The sequence below is a fragment of the Marmota flaviventris genome, chromosome 8 (assembly GCF_047511675.1).
Source record: "Marmota flaviventris isolate mMarFla1 chromosome 8, mMarFla1.hap1, whole genome shotgun sequence".
In the NCBI taxonomy this organism is placed as follows: domain Eukaryota; kingdom Metazoa; phylum Chordata; class Mammalia; order Rodentia; family Sciuridae; genus Marmota; species Marmota flaviventris.
In genome coordinates, this window is record NC_092505.1 from 52,653,996 (window position 1) to 52,661,352 (window position 7,357).

Consider the following 7,357-nt stretch of genomic DNA (forward strand, 5'->3'; position numbering starts at 1 on the left):
TTTTTCAGAACATCACTAGCTGTATTATTCTACCATATATCTTGTCCATCTCCATCATTGGAGAAATCTTCAAAGGATGATATTCCCTGCAAAACTTAGGTCCTCTGAGACCAGTACTTTATCACCCTGGCCACAAACCAGATTTACCCTGTTGATTTAAAAAATATCCAGCTGGACCAAAGGCCGAATACTTTCTCTAATATGTGGATGCTAATTCACAATAAGGTGGGGAGGGACACTGGAGAAGAATAGTGTTATCTTAGATTAGGTAGAGGGAAGTGATGGGAGAGGAGGAGAGGGGATGTGGGGATAGAAAAGATAGTAGAATAAGACAGACATTATTACTTTATATATATATATATATATATATATATATATATATATATATATATATATAGTAATAATATATATATATAAATATATATATTTGCATGACCAGTATGATTCTGCAACATGTACACTCAGAAAAATGAGAAATTATATCCCATCTATGTATGATATATCAAAGTGCATAAATACATTCTACTGTCATGTATAACTAATTAAAACAAATTTAAAAGTTTAAGAAAAAATTTTTAAAATATGCTTAGAAAAATGTTTAATGGCATGGGAATTACTGATGTGTTCATAGTTGGAAAAACATGTTACAAAGAAAGACAAAAAGATTCTATGTTCTTTCAAATGATATGTGTTTAACAGAGACTTGATGCAGATGTTGAAAAGAAAATACAAGGAGTTTTGTGGTTACTTGAAAATTTAAATTATTTTACTTAAAAATACACACACACACACACACACACACACACACACACCTAGGGGGGCATGGTGACACATGCCTGTGATCCCAGTGACTTAGGAGGCTGAGGCAGGAGAAAACAAGTTGGAGGCTAGTCTGGGCAACTTAGACCCTGCCTCAAAAAAAAAAAAAGTGAATAAAAGGATCTCAGAATATAGCTCAGTGGTAGAAGACCCCTAGCTTCAATCACAGTACCACAAATTAGTATTAATAATTATAATACCTAGGATGGGTGTGTGCCAATAGTCCTAACTGCTCTGAGGCTGAGGCAGGAGGATTGTTTGAGCCCAGGATTTCAAGACCAGCCTAGACAACATAACAAGACCCCATCCAAAACCAAAAACAAACTAAATGCCTTGATCCTATTCCTAAAACAAACAAATAAAAACACTGGTTATCGCTTACAGAATCAGTTTAACATGTTACAGTATAGTGTGAGGATCATCCTTTGAGAATACTTAAAAATCTGAATGAAATCTTTTTTAAAAATTGACTGACAGAAAGAAAGGAAGAAAGAAAGAAAGCCAGCTAGCCAGCCTGGCAAAGTGTGCAGAGCCTGGAATCCCAGCAGCTCTGGAGTCCAAGGCAGAAGGATCACAAATTCAAAGCTAGACTCAGCAACTTAAGTGAAGTTCTAAGCAACTTAGCAAGATCCTGTCTCTAAATAAAATATTTAAAAGAATTGGGGTATGTGGCTCTGTGGTTAAGCATCCCTGGGCTCAATCCCAAGTTCCAAAAAGAAAAAAATGGTTCACACAGTGTTGTACGTCTGCAATCCCAGATACTCAGGAGGCTGAGACACCAAAAAAGGGGGAAAAAAAAAAGGATTTTAGGTGGGTGTGGGGAAAGCTGAGGCAGGAGAATCACAAGTTCAAAGCCAGCCTCAGCAACTTAGAGAGACCCTGTTTCTAACTAAAATTTAGAGAGGCTGGGGATGTGGTTACTGGTTAAGCACCTCTGAGTTCAATCCCTGATACCAAAAAAAAAAAAAAAAGAATGGATTTAGTGCTGGGTGCTGTGGTATGCATCTGTAGTCCCAGAGGGAAGCTGAGGCAGGAGAATCACTTGAGCCCAGGAGGTTGAGGCCAGCTTGGGCAACATCACTAGATCCAGTCTCAAAAGGAAAAAAAAAAAAGTGTGCTGCAGAGCAGTCTTTGTAATAAATGGGATTGAGTCAATTGTTTATCCACAAGAAGAAGATATGAACCTTAATCTCTTTCTTCACATTATCCAAAAATTATTTTCAAGTGTATTGTAGATATAAATGAGATAGATAAAGCAATAAAACTTCTAAAAGGAAATAAAAATATGACCTTGGGGTAGGAAAGATTTCATACATAAGGCATCAAAAATGAAAGCATTGATCTGTTGGACTATAGTAAAATTAGAAACTTTAAAAAAAAATATACACACACACATCAAAACATCATTAAGATGGTTAAAAGGGACTGTATGGCTCAGTGGTACAGTGCTTGCCCTAGCACACGTGAGGCCCTGGGTTTGATCCTCAGAAACACACACACACACATACACAACACACACACAAAAAAATGGTGAAAACGAAGCCAGGGAATCAAAAAAAGATCTGAATAATATATGTAACTGATAAAGGACTCAAAATCAGAATAAATTAACTGATCAATCAATAACAATAGTTAAAAGTCAGAGAATTCACTAAAAAAAAATGGGCAAAAGAGGCACTGGGAGTGTGATTCAGTGGTAGAGTATGTGCTTAACACATGAAAAAGGCCATGGGGTTCAATACCCAAAACCAAAAATATACAGATGCGTGAGTAAAAGATATGAATAAGCTAATAAATGTCCAAAGAACAATAAATATGAAAAGGTGATCAACTGCCGAAGTCCGGCCGGGAGGTGACAAGCAACTTGAAGGTTGAAGCGGGAACTACTTTATTGTGGAACAGCAGAGGTATATATACCTAACTGATTACACACAGCTTGACTCAATTAGCATCATCTAGATACAGCAGTCAGCCAATAAGGAATCTCCACCTTCTTAATGGCTCAGTGGCTTTGCCTCACAAACCACTCCTCCTGGCAAACTGCCAGGCACCATCTTGACTTGATTGCAGCCTCCAACAATCAACTTCATTGGAAACTAGGAGTGCAAATTAAAACATACCTACCAGAAAGGCTAACATTTTAAAAACTGACAATATCAGTATTTGTGAAACTGCAGAGAAACTAGAACTGCATATGGGAATGAAATGATAAAACCGTTTTCAAAACTAATTGGTATATGTGTAAATCAGATTTTAAGAACAGCCTGTGGCACAGTAATTCTATTTCTAGATATACCAAACAGGAATGTGGGCAGCAAAGCATGGAGGTGCACACCTGTAAACCCAGAGTCTTAGGAGACTGAGGCAGGAGGATCGCAAATTCAAAGCCAGTCTCAGCAACTTGGTGGGGTGTTGGGACCTTTTACCTCCCTTAGGACTGTGGCTATTATTGGGTGTTGGCTGAGGTGGTCTCATGGGTTCTTCCAGAGCATTTCCGTATATGTGACCTGGCTGGATTGGTGCGCAGGCTTTTTTGACTTTAGCCCCACCTAATGGTTTAGTCTGAAATCTGCCTAGGCTCCATAGTGATAGTGACGTAATTGCCCCTTATTGGTTCTCGTTACTGTCTTTTCTTACCCCCTCCTATCACTATATAACCTTGTCCCTGACACAATAAAGTTGAAATTGCTGCACCTCTATGGTTGACTCAACTCCCGACTCGGTGTGATTCTTGGCCAGGCTGGGTGGCGGGCCAGGTCTTGACACTCATCATCTCGCTCAGTCCCGGAGACACTAGCTGGTCTAGTGCACTTCACTACCTCTGTCGGAGGGCGGTTCCGACAGTGGGGCTCTTAAGAAACATAGGGAGACCCTGTCTCTAAATAAAATATAAAACAGGCTGGGGATGTGCCTCAGTGGTTAAGCACCCTGGGTTCAATCTCCAGTACCAAATAAATAAATAGAAACATACCTTTAAAGATGGCTCTGATTTACAGTAAACTAATGGCCTACCAGGACAAAACTCAATTATTCTTGAAAGGAATACAATAAAATCCATATAATCAACATTGGAACATTATAATGACTATCATCCAATAAAAATTACTATACAATGACAAGAATAGGCAAATGTATTTGTTTGGGTTTTTTTTTGGTTTTGTTTTACAGTACTGGGGATTGAATTCAGGAGGGCTCTATCACTGAGCTTTTTTTATTTTTTATATTTTTTAATTTTTATATTAAGACATGACTGTTAGGTCAGTGGTGGCGGTGGCAACTTGGTGGTGACTTGGTGGCGACTTAGAACAAAGCAGCCTGCACCAGAAAAGAACATCAATCAGATGCCAGCAGAAATGCCTGTCAATCAGCCAGATCTCCTGACTAACACCTGTAAATCAGCAGGACCCCCTGGCCAATCCTGGAGTTCAGCCAACTCCCTTGACCAACTCCAAGGGGGCAAGGGACCCTAAAAATACCTCTTCCTGTCCCAAGCCCTTCCCTTCCTGCTGTAAGCCCCATAAAAGTCCAGTTCGGTCAAGCTTCCACGCGGTTTCTCCTCAGACCCTTCCCCTGTCCCCTCTGTGGGTCTGATCGAGTTCCGCCCGGGAGTGATATCTCAAAAGCCTGTTCAGCGGCCCTTTTAAATCTGCCTCCTTTGGTCGCTGCCTACCTGGCCTGATCTGACAATGATCTTGCTAAGTTGCCCAGGTTGACCTTGAAGTTACGAAACTGATGCCTCATGCTCCTAAGTATGTGCCACTGTATAGGCATGTGTCACTGTACCCCACTTAAGAACAGGCAAATCTATAGGAGACCGGATGCCTAGGGCTGGGATGTTGGAAAAATTATTGCCAAAAGGTCAGTCCTTGTCCCATGCCAATCCAATAATGAGGACATGGTTTTGAAAAAAATGAAAAAGAAGGTTTATTGCTTTGCTATCAAAGGAGAAACACAGGGGACTCCTGTACCAAAGGCTATGATTCTGCCCATCATGGGGAACCGAGAGGTTTTTTTTAAAGAGGTGATTTGGAGAAAATGAGATTAGGGAAGAGAGATCAGGAAGGAGAAGACCAGAGAAAAGAAGATCAGGGAGGAGAAAGTTAGGGGAAAGAAGATCAGAGAAGATCAAGGACAAGGTTAGGAAAAGAAGATCAGGAAGGAGGAGAAGGTTAGAGAAAAGAAGATCAGGGAGGAAATCAGGGATAAGAAGATTGGGAAAAAGAAAAAATCATGTAAGTTTCAAAGCCACAAGGATATAGTCAAAGTATCAAGTGAACCTCTGTTACAAATATATTAAGCCACCATTAAATTGTGACTTTGTCACAGGAGAAGAGGTATCCCTATACAAGGATTTATTCAGGTGAGAAGAAGAAAGGCAGAGCTCCCACGGGGCAACTGTACTAGTTTAGGGATTTATATAGCTACTGAGAGGAGCATTGATCACTGTCTGTGCTAATCAGGTCTTAGAAAAGTACCAATGTTATTAGTCAAAAATCTGTGTGAACCAGGTATTATAAAAGTATCAAGGCTATTGGTTCAACCCATGACCTTCTAATTTACTGTGTCCTTTTAGTCCTTGAATTCGAACTTTCCTGTAACTTCCATTTGCCCCACCCCAACATCTGGGACAAAGCCTTGTGGGAATGTTTCTGATTATTTCCATTTACTTGCCTTTACCTTTGAAAAAAAAGTCTTAAATGGGACTTATTACCCTGACTGCCTGACCATTTTACTATTTATCCTACCTATTCATTGAGACACGTTCCAGTAATCAGGAATACTTACTTGTTCTGAAAAACCAGTCTCTATCTCAGAGCAAAGCTGTCCAAGGAAGGGACATGGCCTTTGTCCTTGGAAAAACCCACAGAGCATTCCTAGGCACATTCCCACCCTGCTAAGTTGTTTATCTACAAATAACAGGAGTGATCTGCTGCGCCAGGTGTCCCTGACTCAGTCAGGCTAGGTGGAGATCCATAGCAACCTCCTAGCAGCCACCAATCAGCATGCCAGATGACCCTCCCAGTTTATGGTGGTTGATAACATGTTGGGAAACCATGTAGTTCAGCACGAACACCCCTCTTGGCTCAAACCAATCAGTTCAAACGAATACCCCTTTTGTACTGACCAATCACCCCTACCCAACTTGTTCCTGCCAGTGAATGTGCTAATCATGTTTTAGAGTTGTTATTTGATTTTCCCGCGGTGTGTGATGATTTGCTAAAAGAGGCTATGATATATGTGAAGTCCCTGCCCTCTCCAAAAAATGTATAAAACTGCTGCAAACCCTGGGCTGGGGCCTCTCAGCGTCACCAGTTGCTGTGTGTGTGCGCGGAGGACCAGCTAGCTCGCAATAAACACCTCTTTGCTGCTTACATGGATCTTGGGTCTCTGGTGGTCTTTAGGGGTCCCGAATTTGAGCATAACAGTTCCACAACTAACATGTGCCTGCCACTACTCCTGGTGCCTCAGAATTATGCACTGAGCAAAGGCTACTGCTGATACTGCCAGTTATCAGTGATGAGTTCTGCTCCCTCAAATGTTGAAGTTTGAACATTAGAGAAGCAGGCTGAGGCAAGCATATAACAGGGTTTACTTAAAAAGGAATAACATAGATTTCTTCTGGGAGGGAGAAGGAGGCCTTAGCTGGTATCCTGGTATCCCAAGAAGCAAGGTGTTCTGCCCTTTTTCTATGTCCTAGGCTTTCTTTGTTCTCCAGCCTTCTTCCCCTTATCTTTCACTCTAAGCCCAGGTATGCTCAGTGGGATGGCCAAAAAGTGGTAAACAGGTGTGCTGAAGAGGAAGGACCGGGTAGAGTAGCCCAGGACACATTAATTAACAACTTTATAACTCCCTGTAGGGAGGGGCGATTCCTGGGACAGGTTACCTTAGCAACGGGTTGGAGCAGGGGCAGGCTCTTGATAAGGGTGGAGGAAGGGCTCTGAATGAATTAACATTTCAATCTCTCAGGGGACAGTCTCCAACTTGCCAACTTGGACTCCCTCAAAATTGTCCTGACTCCATCTGACTTGATTTACCTATCTAGACTTGTTGGTAAAGATGGCACTTATCTTCGGGGAGCTCAGGTCCATGACTCACTGAATGGCATGGGAACCGTTACCTCCAATCCCTGAAGTGGCGTGAACTTTCGGCCAATGAAGAAGTAACAGCCCACTCGCCTTGCTCCTCCTCTCCTGTGTTAAGCCCATAAATATCAATACGCTGTTCGTGTTCCTTCTCTTACTCTTCCTCTCTCTCTTCCTCTCACCCTCTCTCTCTCTCCTCTCTTACTCTCCGCCTCCCCGTCTCTTACTCTTAACTCCCCTCTCCCTCTCCCTCTCAACAAGCCAAAACAACCATTTTATTAGCAGGACCCTAGTGGCCAGTCACAGAAGAGAAGGGAGAGGGGGAGGGAGGGAGGGAGAGGGGGAGGGAGGGAGAGAGAGAGAGAAAGAGAAGAGGGGAGAGGAGAGGGAGAGGGAGAGGGGAGGGGGAGAGAGGGGAGGGGAGGAGAGGGGAGAGGGAGAGGAGAGGGGGGGAG